We start from the raw sequence: 16,590 nt of genomic DNA, 5'->3' as shown, positions 1-16,590 counted from the left end.
TAATGCAAACATAATTCATAGTTACAGGAAAGATGCGAAATCCAGTCCAGTCCCAGACCCACCCCCAAGGACCCCCTCTTGGTCCCCCTTAATGTAAAATCAAAGACTTGAAAATAAACTTATGACATTATGCTGACTGTCAAGGTAAAATAGACACTCACATCCAGATTGTGAAGCTCATTGTTTATGTGCTTTACTGCGCTGTAGCAGACTGGTTCATCCAGTTGGTCCTTCATAGCCTAGAAACTGTAACTCTGCCTGGATTCCTCTGAAAAACTTTATGTGCTGGTGTGATGGTCGCTGGGCCAAGTTCTTAGAGTCAGGGAGTTACCCCAACACAATCACCCTACAGGGATAAAACAGCTTTAATGATTAAGAGGCTTTAGCTGAGTCAGCAAGCTGTTAGAGCTCTAACTCTGCCAGGTTAACAGTGTCTTAGAAATTTACACAAACTGACGTTAAGAACAAGTGAAGAAACTTCTCAGGAAATCCAGAGAAATCACCTTCATTTCTTCATCAGATTAAATTGTGGACTGGTCAGGAGGGGCGGAGTGGGTGGTGGGGGTGGTTGTGGGGGGGTTCAGAAGGAGGAGGGGAGTGAAAGTGAAGGAAAGGCAGAGGGATGAGTAAAAGAGAAAGAGAAGGAGAAACGGAAGAAAGTGGAAGACAGAAAGAGGGATAAGAAAGGAGAAAGAGAGAGAGGGGTGAGAGAAAAATACACAAAGGAGAGAGAAAAACACAGAGGGTGAGAGGAAGACAGGAAAGAGAGAGAGGAGGAAGAAGGGGAAAGAGAAAGATAGAAGGCAAGAGAAAGAGAGAGAAAGAGGAAGAGAAAGAAAAAGAGAGAAGGGAGAATGAGAAAGAAAGAAAGGGGAGAGAGAAAGAGAGAGGCTAGAGAGGGAAAGAGAGGGGACACAGAAAGTGGGGGGGTGGAAAGAGAGAGCGAGGAGAGAGGAAGCGAGGGGGAGAGGTGACAGAGAAAGAGAGGGAGGGGAGAGAGAGAGAGAGAGAGAGAGAGAGAGAGGAGGGTCATGGTGTGCCATGTCCCATAAGAACTTGGGAAGAATGTGGAGAATGCAGGATAAGGAGAGGTAGAGAGAGAAACAGAGAGAGAGAGAGAGAGAGAGAGATAGAGAGAGAGAGAGAGAGAGAGTAAAAAGATGGAAGAAGAGAGAAAATGGAAGCATAAAAAGGCAAAAGAGTGAATAAGTGAGAAAAGGAGAGAGAGAAAGAAAAAAGATACAAAGACTAGAAAAGAGCAAGATACAAAGACTGAAAGAGAGAGGGAGAGAAAGACAGAGAGACAAGCAAAGAGGAACAAATAAAAAATAGAGAGATAGGAGGAGAGAGAGGGTGTGGAGAGAAAAGCAGAGTTCAGGATGGTGTGTGTATGTGTAACAAGCGTGTGTGTGTGTGTGTGTGTGTGTGTGTGTGTGTGTGTGTTTGTATGATGGGTGTGGATTGCAGTGAAGTTCCAGTTCAGATGTCGTGACTCATTCATGACTAAAGCAAAGCAAATGCTCATCCAGGACTCCATTAAAGCAATAGTTAATCTAAAAATCACCCAATGCCACGCCCTTCTGCCCCCCACACACCAACCACCACCACCTCCTTATTCGAAATGTAATCGATCATCTGAGATGTTTTTGGTGTATAAAGTTTGCTTCTTTAGCTTTGACACTGGAGCTACTAAGTTAATATAGCTAACAAGTAATGGAAGCTTAAACCCACCACTTAGCATGATGCTAACTACTTGTCTAAATTATCACATAATATATGTTTTGGCATTCATCTGAATAAGGATGCAGGACACAAATCTTTAAACACAGCGATTTGTCTCTACAAACAAAGATAAGAATTGTCCAAGAATTTTAAGAGAACCTCAGGCAGCAAAGAGAACAATGGATCCTCAACTAAATCACACCTCATCTCTAACTGGTGGCCCAGAGTACCATTGTTTTTTAGTTTTTGGCATAATTTGAAAATGCCTGTTGCCCTGTGTGTATCTATCTATCTATCTATCTATCTATCTATCTATCTATCTATCTATAGATAGATAGATAGATAGATAGATCCATATATATATATATATATATATATATATATATATATATATATATATACACACACACCATATACCATGTACCATATATATACAATATACCATATATTGCCAAAAGTATTCACTCACTTATCCAAATCATTGAATTCAGGTGCTCCAATCACTTCCATGGCCACAGGTATATAAAACCAAGCACCTAAGCCTGCAGACTGCTCCTGCAAACATTAGTGAAAGAATGGGTTGCTCTCAGGACCTCAGTGAATTCCAGCATGGTACAGTAATAGGATGCCACCTGTGCAACAAGTCCAGTAGTTAAATTTCCTCACTACTAAATATTCCAGAGTCAACTGTCAGTGATATTATAACAAAGTGGAAGCGATTGGGAACAACAGCAACTCAGCCACCAAGTGGTTGGCCACATAAAATGACCAAGCGAGGTCAGTGGATGCTGAGTTGCATAGTGCGCAGAGGTCCCCAACTTTCTGCAGAGTCAATCACTACAGACCTCCAAACTTCATGTGGCCTTCAGATTAGCTCAAGAACAGTGCATAGAGAGCTTCATGGAATGGGTTCCTATGGCTGAGCAGCTGCATCCAAACCTTAGCATCGAATGCAGTGGTGTAAAGCGCCACCACTGGACTCTAGAGCAGTGGAGATGTGTTCTCTGGAGTGACCAATCACACTTCTCCGTCTGGCAATCTGATGAATGAGTCTGGGTTTGGCGTTTGCCAGGAGAACGGTACTTGTCTGACTGCTTTGTGCCAAGTATAAAGTGTGGTGGAAGGGGGATTATGGTGTGGGTTATTTTTCAGGAATTGGGCTCGGCCCCTTAGTTCCAGCAAAAGGAACTGTTAATGCTTCAGCAGACCAAGAGATTTTGAACAATTTCATGCTCCCAACTTTGTGGGAACAGTTTGGGGACGGACTGTTCCTGTTCCAACATGACAGCGCACCAGTGCACAAAACGAGGCCCATAAAGACATGGATGAGAGAGTTTGTTGTGGAAGAACTGAGTCCTGACCTCAACCCGATAGAACACCTTTGGGCTGAGTTAGAGCGGAGACTGTGAGCCAGGCCTTCTTGTCCAACATCAGTGTCTGACCTCACAAATGCTCTTCTGGAAGAATGGTCAAAAATTCCCATAAACACACTCCTAAACCTTGTGGAAAGCTTTGCCAGAAGAATTTGGAGTTGTTTGGAGCTGTTATAGCTCCAAAGGGTGGGCCGACATCATATCAATCCCTATGGATTTAGACTGAGATCACTCAAGTTCATATGCACATGAAGGCAGACAAGCAAATATTTTTGGAATATATATATATATATATATATATATATATATATGTGTGTACACACATCATGCACCTAAATGTTGTTAAGGAAAGTGATTCAGCTGTAGCTCCTCTCTAAAACAAGCACACGCGTCTCTGATACTATGATACAAGATAAGATCTATATATTTTTGTCATTATAGCTGTTACAGTTAATAAACCCATAAATCTGAGGATGCTGCCACACCCTCAGCTCCCCCACTTCCTGTGCTCTTTGTCACTACTGAAACAATGACAAAGTTTCAGTATTGTATTGATTGTTTTGGAAGAGACAGGCTGGAATCTTCAATTTGTTTAAATAAAACAAACATAATTAAGAAAACAAAGTTTGTCAGTTAAATATGATATTTCACATGGGTACTGTTATCGGCTGATTTTCAAGGTTTCAGTAGAGTGTGAGTAGAGAGAGAGTGTTATCGTCTCTAAGTATTTAAAAAGACTTGAAAACAGCAATGAAAACTGAATTTGTATATTTTTACAATAACTGACTTCCCGCTGATTTAATTAAATGAAGGTTTGATTAGATGAATGTATTGGATGGTAACTGTAAATACGGAATGTAGATATTTGTTCTGAGTGCTCTAAGTGATTAATATAACCATGCTCCAGTATTTGGGATCATTAATCATCCTTGCATAACAACTAAAGCAGTTTTTGAGCTACAGGTCTAAGGCTGTACTCTGACTAAATCCTTCCTGCCTAATAATCTCAAAAGAACTACAAGAATTGCCAACAGACTCAGCACAGAAAAGAGTACTACATCCCTGAACACACACACACACACACACACACACACACACACACACACACACACACATACAATTATTTATATAATTCATCATTTTTATTTCATAATTCATTATTTATATACTCATAAAGTGGCCAGTGAGTAGAAGCACAAAGTGGAAGTTTCTAAAAAAAATGCCCAGTGAGGGGATGTACAAGGTTGATGTTTCTAATAAAGTGTCCAGAGAGTTGAATGTTTCTAATAAAGTGGCCAGTGAATGGATGTACAACGTTGGTGTTTCTAATAAAGTGGCCAGTGAGTGGATGTACGAGGCTGGTGTTTCTAATAAAGTGGCCAGTGAGTGGATGTACGAGGCTGGTGTTTCTAATAAAGTGGCCAGTGAGTGGATGTACAACATTGGTGTTTCTAATAAAGTGGCCAGTGAGTGGGTGTACAAGGCTGGTGTTTCTAATAAAGTGGCCATGTAAAGTGCAACAGCTCCCTAAACTCATATTTACTTCACACAGTATCAGTTTCCAGGGCCAGGGTCTGATAAGTGTTTCCATCCTCTTTTTCTGGTCTTTTCTATAGTGTGGGCGGTGTGTGTGTGTGTGTGTGTGTGTGTGTGTGTGTGTGTTTGTGTGTAAAGCATACAGGGCAGGTGGTGTGTGTATGTGTGCAAGTAAGTACTGAACACTGCTGGAAACTCTTCGGCGTCTTGCACAAAGACAGATCAGAGACCCCCAGCCCCTCTCAAACCAAAACACAACGGAAAAAATGCCCAGGAACGAAAGAACGGACGCTTTCTACAGAAACAAAAGTAGACGGCTGGAAAAAGAGACGCTTTAGAGAAGATTTCATCAGAAACCAAAATCAAGGAGTCAATTACTGTCAAATATACTAAACACTGTACTGAAAAATGAGCTTTTCTAAGATTAACCGAACTGATGTTTGAACACAATTGCATCCTTACATCTACTCTTTTCTTCCTCTAATATTAGTGTTTTCTCCTGATTACATTTTTTGCTTGCACTTAATGACCCTCCAGTTATATAATTGCATAATTAACCACATTTTTATTTGTTTCATATTCTGCACGGAAAGACTCAAGTCTGCACTTCTGACGTTTTCCACTAAAAAAAAGACAAAAACAGGGAAAACGTAAAGAATGTTTTTTTTATAAACACAATTACATTTTATCAAATTCTAATCATAATAAAATATCTCGTCATCTAGTTACACTAATTTGATATGGATTTAAATGGAATAATCTGCATATTTCACACAAATGTCCCTTTTGTTTATATAAAAAACTTTGCTGGTGATGTAAGAGTTGATATTTTGTGAATTAATACAGGGATGCTTCAGTTTTAAAGCAGGCTGGTGTAAATCCTACCTACCTTCCATTATTCCTCTCCACACATAAACACCTTTTTTCCATTGACTCAGAGCCTGTGGCTGACACACACTCAGCGCCTGAAATGTAAATTCCCCGACTCGCTGCCAGTGTGTTTGTGCCTTGAGCTTTAAATGTTCTTCTTTAGTTCTTCTTACAAAATCTGACTTTCAGACTTACAGCGTTACAGTCTGATTTGCACCACATTTCAATGGTAAATTAACGCTGTTGTCAGAAAATAAATTAATACTACAGTCTTATTACTGCATATATGTCAGCTGTAGTAGTGTTCAATTGGTACTGTAGTGCAGCCACTTCAGAGCTAAAGTTTAATTGGTGTTACAGGCCAACTGATTCTACAGACTGATTAATACTACAGTCCAGTTGGTATTAATGACTTAGTGGTAGTGGATTCCAAATGATGCTGCAGTTCAACTGGTACTGTACTTAGATGTAACTTATCCTAAATGTAGTCAAGAAATCTAAGAAATCTAATATTTCTTGTGTTAAGATTGTTCTAAGATTATTTTTAGATTATTCAACTTACTTTTAGACAACCGTCTAAAACAAGTAAAACATTTCTGAAAAATAAAGTAGATAATCTTATAAGAAGTGTCCAAGTGTCTCTAAATGAGAAATTTTACATATATCAACTAGATTTAAGATTCTTTCACTTGACAGGATGCCATTTTTGCAGCGTAGTAGCTTGCAGTGCAAAAGCTCATGGGAACTCAGGACTGAGTAGGATACATCACATCAGTGCATCCTTTGAAAATGTAGCTTCTCGGGCCGCATTTTGGGGATTCTCAATTCTTTTGAAATGGAACAGTGCTAAAAATGTATGCGTGACGCTAGAACATCGCAGCACCATAAATAATGAATATTAGGTGCTGAATAACTGCAGGTGCTGAATAACTGCAGATACCAAATCCATCCATCCATCCATTTTCTAAGCCGGTCATGGCGGGGGTGGTCGTTTGGGGGGGATGTTGGGATGGTGTTGGGGGGGTTGTAGTGGAGCCAATCCCAGTGGTTGCAGATATCAAATAATAAGCCTTAAAATGAAAAACTGAACAGTAAACCTGTAGTTTTAGGAGCTTTTCAGCCTGTCATACAGTTGTAGAGGGTAATTCTCCAGCACTGTTTACCGCTATAGGCCCCAACTCTGACATCACTCATGGAGCGCCCACCTTTTTGAACAAAAACAGGCTATAAAAAAGGTGGGCGAGAGAAATGGAAACACTGCCTAAAAATAGACTCGGTCTCTCTCTCTCTCTCTCTATCTCTCAATCTCATATGGCTCACCCACACACAGCCTGTCAGTCTTTCTGTTAAAGCGGATAAGCGATCAGCCTTAAGGCGTCCCAGAAACGTTTCGGTTATGAGTTGTGTCAGTAGTTCAGTAGCTGCTGCGTTTTGACGACGGATCTTCAAACTGAATGGTTGGAAAGTTCTGGCGTTTTTTTAAAAAGGTCAAGGCTTTCTGCGCTGCCCCGTACAATCTCAGTGCACTGGAAACTCTGAGGCTCTTCACGGGACAGAATGGAAGAGATGCACAAACGGCCGTCTGAAGTGTGACTGTACCGAAATGTAATCTCAACGTCTCACTTGTGTTCTCACATGTGGAAAATTACCCAGAGGCTATACTAATTCAGCTCCTTATACTTTCCATCTGCATTTACGAGACGTAAACAACGGATTGAGAAAATACTGGGCGCTCTAATAAAATAAGCCAATCAGAGTGCAGTAGTAGTGGGGCTCGACTGCAGGTCAGACTGTAATGTCAGTTCAGTAATTATTGCCAGTCTGATTGATGATAAAGTCTGATTGGTGCAACTGTTTAACTAATAATACAGTCCAATTACACCCCAATTGGTACTGCAGAAAATTTGATACCACAGCTTTTTGGTACTACGTTTTGCAGTATACTTCAACTGAAACTACATTCCAATTGGAACTACAGTCTTATCAATCCTACATTTGGCATTATAGTCTGACTGGTACAAATGTCAGAACAGTACTACATTTCATGTGATCCTGCTAGCAGATTGACACTACATTAAAATGGCACTACAGTCTAACTGGAGGTACAGTCTGATTGGCACTAAAGCCTGATTGGCACTACGACTGACTGGCATTACAGTCTGACTGGAACTACAGTCTGATTGGTGCTACAGTCAAATTGGTGCTACAGTTTGATTGATATTGCAGTATTGCAGATAAGGCAGTTTGAAAAGCTAATTGGTCTGACTGGCAACTGGCAATGCTGTGGTAATTGGTGGTACAGTCTAATTGAATGTACAGTCTAATTACAGGTACAGTTTGATTGGCGCTACAGTCTAATTGGTGCACTGTTAGAAGTAAAAGTACATTTTTCGTTCATCAAGCTTCAAACCATGCAAATTCTCCCTTAAACTTACAATTGTGGTTTTAAGGTCCAATTGTGAACCTTAAATAAGTTTTTCCAGGTGAAAAGTTTGTATAGTTCGAACAGTAAAATAAAAAAGCCTGGAGACAATACAGGTTGGAGTCAGCACAGCTTAGAAAATACCATTTCAGTTGATTATGGTACAATTATGTTACCTGACTGAAATGAACCCTTGATGGGTACGTCCACAGTGACTTTTATTTCTGAGAGTGTGGTACAGTCTAACTGGATGCACAGTCTAATTACTGGTACAGTTTGATTGGTGCTATAGCCTAACTGGAACTGCTGTCTGATTGGTGCTCCAGTCCAATTGGTGGTGCAGTCTAATTGCATGTACAGTCGAATTACTAGTAAAGTGTGGTTGGTGCTATAGTCTAATTGGAACTGCTGTCTGATTGGTGCTACAGTCCTATTGGTGCTAAATTCTAATCTTTGCTACAGTCTGATCGATGCTATAGTCAAATTGGTGCTACAGTTTGATTGATATTGCAGTATTGCAGATAAGGCAGTTTGAAAAGCTAATTGGTCCTACAGTCTGACTGGCAACTGGCAATGCTGTCCAATTCATCCCACAGTGATCAGAGCTAGAGTCTCATTGGCATGGCCATCTGATTGGTACTATGATCTTATTACTAGTAGTGGTACAGTTCAACTGGTCATACAGTCCAATTTTGTCTTACAGACCTATCAATACTTCAGTCCTTTTGGTACTACTGTCAGACTGGTGCTATGGTTCTTTTATTGAATATTACAGTCCAAATGATACTGTAGTGTTGGAGCTGATTGGTACTGTAGTACGATTAGCAGTACAGTCCAGCTGTTATTGCAGTCCTTTTGATACTAGAGGCAGATTGGCACCACACTTTGACTGAGCAGAATTCATCGTGGATTTCATAGTGCTTATTAACCCCTTAAATGATCCGAGCCCACTGGTAGGCCCAAAGTATAGAATAGCTCAGCCAGTTTGCACTGAAGTCTCTGTAGTTAATGAATAATACGTTTTATTATGTAATAAGTCTGACATTTTAAGGGGTTAATCAATTCATGGCAGGTATTTCATAATTCACAGTAGTAGTTAATGATAAGCTTTAAGCTTAATAAAGAATAAGAAGCCTGTAGTACCAAATTAATTAAGTATTATAATTTCATTGTTGAATAATTCAAAGTAGTAACTGAATCACTTGCAGTAGCTTCTTTAGTTTAATAATTGAATAATAAACCTGAAGTTTAAGGGATTAAAAACCCTTATGTATTGCTAGTTTTACAAGTTCTTCATTCAGTAATAACAATAAGGAAAAAGAAAAGGGTGAAGAATCAAAATTGATGCAGAGTAATGCGGAAAAAAACAGTCTGATTGAGTGACACAATGGAAATGGACGCACTGCTGATGAGACGTCACTGTCAGTAAGATGACAGTGTGTTTGTGTGTGTTTTGTGGTGTGTGTGAGGTGGAGACCCTCAGTCCTCAGACACACACACACACACATATACACACACTGACTCAACAACAGAGGCCGTCTGGAAAGTCTGGTGTGAGATGTAGATGGAGAGCTGAGGGACAAAAGGTGAAAGACAAAGAAAAAGAAGAAAAGAGGAGTTGGCAAGAGTCAGCCCATAATGCACAATGCCCATCAAAAACTTTAGGACTTTTCTTAAAATAAGCTTCTCAAACTGTTTTTAAAAAATAAATGATCATGTTTTCTTTGCATGCTTGAAAAACCTTAATACCAAAACATGTGAAGTATTTAAGGACCCATATCATGTAAAACTGACATTTCTGTCCTTTTCTGAAATGAATAAAGTTGTATGCCATTGTACATAAACGTTAAACTTTCAAAACGTTCTATATACAGAAATTAAGCCAATACAGTATCTCACAAATGTGAGCACACCCCTCACATTTCTGCAAATATTTTATTATATCTTTTCATGGGACAACTCTTTAGAAAGGAAACTTGGATATAACTTAAAGTAGTCAGTGTACAGCTTGTATAGCAATATAGATTTACTGTCCTCTGAAAATAACTCAACACACAGCCATTAATATCTAAATAGCTGGCAACACAAGTGAGTACACCTCACAGAGAAGGTGTCAAAATTGTGCTCAATTATGTCATTGTCCCTCCCTGGTGTCATGTGACTCATTGGAGTTAGAAGGTTCCAGGTGTGAATGGGGAGCAGGGCTGTTAAATTTGGTGTTTTGGGTACATTTCTCTCATACTGGCCACTGGATATTCAACATGGCACCTCATGGCAAAGAACTCTCTGAGGATGCTCAGACCACACACCGCATAATGTATCAACTCGATCTACATGGACATCATCCCAGAAGGGAGCCTCTTCTGAAGCTGATGCACAAGAAATCCCACAAACAGTTTGCTGAAGACAAACAGTCCAAGAGCATGGAATACTGGAACCACGTCCTGTGGTCTGATGAGACCAAGATAAGCTTGTTTGGCTCAGATGGTGTCTAGCATGTGTGGTAGCGCCTTGGTGAGGAGTACCAAGACAACGGTCTCTTGCCTACAGTGAAGCATGGTGGTGGTAGCATCATGGTCTGGAGCTGTGTAAGTGTAAGCCGGCACTAGAGAGCTGCGGTTCATTGAGGGAAATGTGACGTTCAACATGTACTGTGACATTCTGAAGCAGAGCATTATCTCCTCTCTTCAGAAACACGGCAGTCTTTCACCTCAATAACAACCCCAAACAAACCTCCAAAATGGCAACTACCTTGCTGAAGGTAAAGGTGATGGGCTGGCCAAGTATGTCTCCAGAACCCAATTGAGCACCTGTGGGGCATCCTCAAGTGGAAAGAGGAGGCGCACAAGGTGTCTAACATCCACTAGCTCTGAGATGTCATCATGGAGGAGTGCAGCTCTGGTTAATTCCATGCCCAAGAGGGTTAAGGCAGTGCTAGATAATAATGGTGGTCACACAAAATATTGACACTTGTTGGCACAATTTGGACATCACTCACTTGTACACACACACACACACACACACACACACACACACACACACACACACATACACACACACACACACACACACACACACACACACACACACACACACACACACTCACACACATATATATACACTGCTCAAAAAAAATAAAGGGAACACTCAAATAACACATCCTAGATCTGAATGAATGAAATATTCTCATTGAATACTTTGTTCTGTACAAAGTTGAATGTGCTGACAACAAAATCACACAAAAATCATCAATGGAAATCAAATTTATTGACCAATGGAGGCCTGGATTTGGAATCACACACAAAATTAAAGTGGAAAAACACACTACAGGCTGATCCAACTTTGATGTAATGTCCTTAAAACAAGTCAAAATGAGGCTCAGTATTGTGTGTGGCCTCCACGTGCTTGTATGACCTCCCTACAACCTGGGCATGCTCCTGATGAGGTGGCGGATGGTCTCCTGAGGGATCTCCTCCCAGACCTGGACTGAAGCATCCGCCTACTCCTGGACAGTCTGTGGTGCAACGTGGTGTTGGTGGATGGAGCGAGACATGATGTCCCAGATGTGCTCAATCGGATTCAGGTCTGGGGAACGGGCGGGCCAGTCCATAGCTTCAATGCCTTCATCTTGCAGGAACTGCTGACACACTCCAGCCACATGAGGTCTAGCATTGTCCTGCATTAGGAGGAACCCAGGGCCAACCGCACCAGCATATGGTCTCACAAGGGATCTGATGATCTCATCTCGGTACCTAATGGCAGTCAGGATACCTCTGACGAGCACATGGAGGGCTGTGCGGCCCTCCAAAGAAATGCCACCCCACACCATTACTGACCCACTGCCAAACCGCTGAAGGAGGTTGCAGGCAGCAGATCACTCTCCACAGCGCCTCCAGACTCTGTCACGTCTGTCACATGTGCTCAGTGTGAACCTTGATTTCACAGAAGTTTGATTTACTTGGAGTTATATTGTGTTGTTTAAGTGTTCCCTTTATTTTTTTAGCAATGTATATATATATATATATATATATATATATATATATATATATATATACCTCTATATCTATATCTATATCGATATATATATAGTTAGATAGATATATCCATCTTGGATGGTGCACACAGCTGTCACACTGTACACATTATCTCTCATCACGCACTCACTCAAAGCTGCTCAATGTGGAAAAAATGGGCTGCGTATTGTTTCAGTGAGGAAATGAAACTGGCTTAGTGTGGAATCAGTGCACTCCACAGCATACAGGCAGGTTTTAATGTGGCCCAATAAACTCCTGTCATCAGTAGTGTTCTGGGTCACTAAACTCACTCCAGGCTGGAACATGTAGACAAACTGCAATTCACTCAGCAATCACCAGATGCTGCTCATGACAGAATGAAGCACTGATAATGTGAAGTTTACCTCTTACATTTCCTTTAAAGAGCCCATACACTATACTTTACTTGTGTTTCATTTTATTACTTATAACATTTTGGTCGTTTAATGCACCAAAAATACTCCTGTTTTATTTTTTTAGGATCCTTTTTCAGGCTTTCTCTATCCCTCAAGAAATAAACAAGCCGTTTTGTTACTTTGCCTTTAAGACTGATATATGTTAATGAGCTCTGTTCTGATTGGCTTTACTTAAGAAATAATACAGTCTGAAAGACTCCTCATAAATTCAGCATGAGGGAGTGGGGCTACTGTAAGCTGAATAAGTGAAACTAAATTGCTTTAGGCTGAATGAGCAGTGCTAAACTGCTGTAAACTGAATGGGTAGAGCTAAACAGCTATAGGCTCAATTGTTGGGGCTAAACTACTGTATCCTGAATGAGTGGGGCTAAATTCCTGTGGGCTCATAGGCGGGGCTAAACTGCTGCAGCTGAATGGGTGGAGCTACATTGCTGTGGGCCGAATGGGCGGGGCTAAACTACTGGGGGCTGAAAAAGTGGTGCTAAACTGCTGCTACCTCTTGTAGACTGAAAGGGTGGAGCTAAATTCTTGTGAGCTTATATGTTTTGTGACACAAAAACAATGAAAATATGGGCCTCTTTGGCAGTTTAGTTCCCATAGATGGACTGTATGGACAGGTAAGTTTTTTAACTTAATCAACAATGTTTGCAAAAAAACCAAAACAAACAAAAAACCATTTACAATATTTAATTACTTCTCACTAGCTCACAGAAACAAGCTGTGGAAAGTGCTGAGTCTAAACGTTTAATCCTTGCTGATTTGTGTTAGAAAGTGAGAAATGCAGAATGTTAGTTGAATGTAAACGTGATTAATTATGTAACCTTTAGGCATAATATAATTACATGTAAATAATTATGCCATGCAAAATAAACTTATAGGCAAACAACTAGACTTCCAGATCTCTAAGGGTTAAAATCAAAGCCCAGTCTTCTCCCTTTGCTTCCTAAATGTGTGTAAAATTCTCATGGAGCTGATCATTAGCTGTGTTTACTCTAAAAATGGAAAGGAAATGCAGTGGTCAGTGCTGATAGGCCTTCATTTCACAGGAAAAATCCCGTTAGCTGTTAGCCGCTAGCTGACGAAATTGTCTGCATTCCACTCTGAATCATTCAACATTCACTTCCTGCAGCTTTCAGCAACAGACTTTTAAAAGGCAAAAACACTGTCGCTAACAGTGCTGAGCCGGCCAACACATGTTCTTCATGTTTCCAACTAAAAGAACCCACACAAGCATTTTCCGTGGACATTTCTCACTGCGTCGGTACCTTCTGTCACCAGAAGGGGGCGTTAAACCCAAAACCACATCTAACACAGGCTCCTTTTACAGGCCTGTTAACAAACCACTGATGCAAATAACAGGCAAAATGATCACAGATGAAAACAAGGCCGCTGATATTCCTGCACAACCCCCCCTCCCACAATCATCACAACCACAAAATACAGACAATATCTGCTAAACTGCCTGATATGATATGATGAAAGACAGAACTATTGCAGTTGTTAATGGACTGAGATACAGAAAAATAAATACATGTACAAAATTGTATATAAAACAACAAAAAAATAAAATAAAATAAAATTGTGCTTAAAAGTTGCTGCTTTTTAAAAATGCTAAGGGTGCTAAAATATCTTAAATGTTATGGCAACACTTTATGTTGTGTTTTTTTTTCCACCAATATGTTGAATTCAATAAATAAATTATAATTTTACTAAATCAACAGCGTCTTGTATATGACATGATATATATATATATATATATATATATATATATATAATATATATATATATATATATATATATATATAATGTATATATATAAAAGGCTGACAGTAGATTTCTGATTTCTGATCCTCTGTTAAAATCTCAGTCTGGGAACAGAAGTCTGCACAGATTAATCTCTGTCTGCAGGATGTGTTGCCATGGGTGGGGTTTGACCCTTTGACGCCGTCTTGACCTTCCTGTGGTGTAAGTATGCATGGGTGAGTGTCAGGGAGACTCCGTCCCTTAAAACGCCCAAAGATCAGGTTTCCTCCTGCTCAGACCATTTAAGAACATTCACAGGGACCCATTAAAGCGATAGTTCTGGCAAGAAATTTGTGCGTACATCCCCTCTTTAACCCAAACTTAGCTTAGTATAATGTTTTAGCTACACTGACATACTTTGGTCCATGTTTATAGAGACAACTGTGCCAAAACACAAAATCAGGCCTATCAGATTACTGAAACAACTCAGCGATGATTTAGACAACTAATTGGTGGACTATAGCTTCTAATTGTTACTTGCATTACCTCTGGTATCTGTAAAATGAAAGAAGTACCCCCAGACCCCAAACCTCTCTTAGCTGATTGACTACAGTTGGGATTTTTTGGCCAAACGATTGCTTTTAACTCTTGATGCAAAGAAATGATATCTTACGCAAAAAGAAAACATCTTAAATGTAGTCAATATATGTAATTTTTCTCATTATAGGTAGCTGTTAGAATATTCTAAGATTTGTTCCAACATGTTTCTATGAGTTATTACTGGTTTGTGAAAGTATTTTTCACTGGATAAAATGACTTATGCTAAGTACTCTGGGGGCAGATTATAACTGAGTGCTAGAAACGATAAACAGTATATGTGACATTTTCACATTCTGATTTAGCTGGTCACCCCAGCAAGGTCATACTGGTTGACCAGTATACCAGGTCAAAACACCAACATATGCTGGTTTTGCTGGTGACCAGCCATGCTGGGTCTATACAGGCCATTCTAGCATGGAAGTAACTGATAATCCAAAAATGGTGGAATTACCTAAACACACGTATGAAGAATTTGATCTCATGCAACTAGTGTGAAGAGGGTTAATTAAACTGAGGGTGGAGTTTTAGTTTTTCTCTCTATGGGGAAAAACATGGAAGAGCCTTGAACTGAAGAAATTCCAGAAGCTCTATAAGGATGCCTTAGGGGTTTTGGGGGGCTGAAAATATGATCATCAGTCACTGCCAGGCAGGTAGTGACATCATCACTCAGCTCCCATTTTAGTCCGCTATTGGATGACAAGTTAAACCATTCAAGCTGTGGAAAACATCTAGTTTACTGCTAATATTGAAAGCATACAGAGTTAATTTTTTTAAATATAAAACTTGTTAAATTTTGCTGTGAACACTGTATTCATAATGCACTATAGCTACTTTAATAATACATGGCAAACATAATACCTTTTAATACCAGGCTTAAGCTTGTATAATTGCTAATAAGTAGTTACTTATTAACTATTAACTGTATAACACTTTATAAACTAAGAGTTTATATGACTTTATAAAGTCAGGTTTCACAACACATTATAATATCTGTTCATAAAAATGTTGTAAACATAAATGCTACAATGCACTATAACAAGGTTCTTTTATATTTTCTGCATCATAGCAGAACCAGGAGTACATTCAGGTCAACATATGGATATGATTTATTTATTTATTATATAAGTTTTGGGAATGCATATTGAGAAAACAGAAATTAAGTATCTGTATTCATTACAAAATTTTAAAGGCAGTATTCAGAATAGTTACTTTTACACTTTTAGAAGAATATTCAGTGTTACTGAGCTCTGCTAAAGCCTGAGTAGACTGATAAATCAGTGTGATCAGTTTTAATCTCAGTGTTACTGAGCTCTGCTAAAGCCTGAATAGACTGATAAATCAATTTGATCAATTATTAATTTCAGTGTTACTGAGCTCTGCTAAAGCCTGAATAGACTGATAAATCAATTTGATCAATTATTAATTTCAGTGTTACTGAGCTCTGCTAAAGACTGAGTAGACTGATAAATCAATGTGATCAATTATTAATTTCAGTGTTACTGAGCTCCACTAAAGCCTGAGTAGACTTATATATCGTTGTTATTGGTTATTAATGTCAGTGTTACTGAGCTCTGCTAAATCCTGAGTAGACTGATAAATCAATGTGATCAGTTATTATTCTCAGTGTTACTGAGCTCTGCTAAATCCTGAGTAGACTGATAAATCAATGTGATGAGTCAGTTATTAATCTCAGTGTTACTGAGCTCTGTTAAAGCCTGAGTAGACTAATAAATCAATGTCATGATCAGTTATAAATGTCAGTGTTACTGAGCTCTGCTAAATCCTGAGTAGACTAATAAATCAATGTGATCAGTTATTAATCTCAGTATTACTAAACTCCTTTGAGGGAAGATGGA

At 39.5% G+C, this 16,590-nt stretch overlaps 1 protein-coding gene across 2 annotated transcripts in view; it reads right to left on the bottom strand.

The window, feature by feature from the left end:
* hdac7a (histone deacetylase 7a) overlaps nucleotides 1-16,590 on the bottom strand; it is a 109,219-nt gene that overhangs the window by 84,763 nt on the left and 7,866 nt on the right. Inside the window, exon 1 of one of the 2 annotated variants that reach the window (XM_017715615.2) lies at nucleotides 162-208. The exons of the other annotated variant lie outside the window; for it this stretch is intronic. The gene's annotated coding sequence lies outside the window, so the exon portion shown is untranslated. Of the gene's footprint in view, nucleotides 1-161; nucleotides 209-16,590 lie in introns of those variants that run through there. 2 annotated transcript variants of the gene reach the window in all.

Source organism: Pygocentrus nattereri, chromosome 9 (genome assembly GCF_015220715.1).
Source record: "Pygocentrus nattereri isolate fPygNat1 chromosome 9, fPygNat1.pri, whole genome shotgun sequence".
Lineage (NCBI taxonomy): Eukaryota > Metazoa > Chordata > Actinopteri > Characiformes > Serrasalmidae > Pygocentrus > Pygocentrus nattereri.
This window is presented reverse-complemented; position numbering and strand designations above follow the sequence as displayed.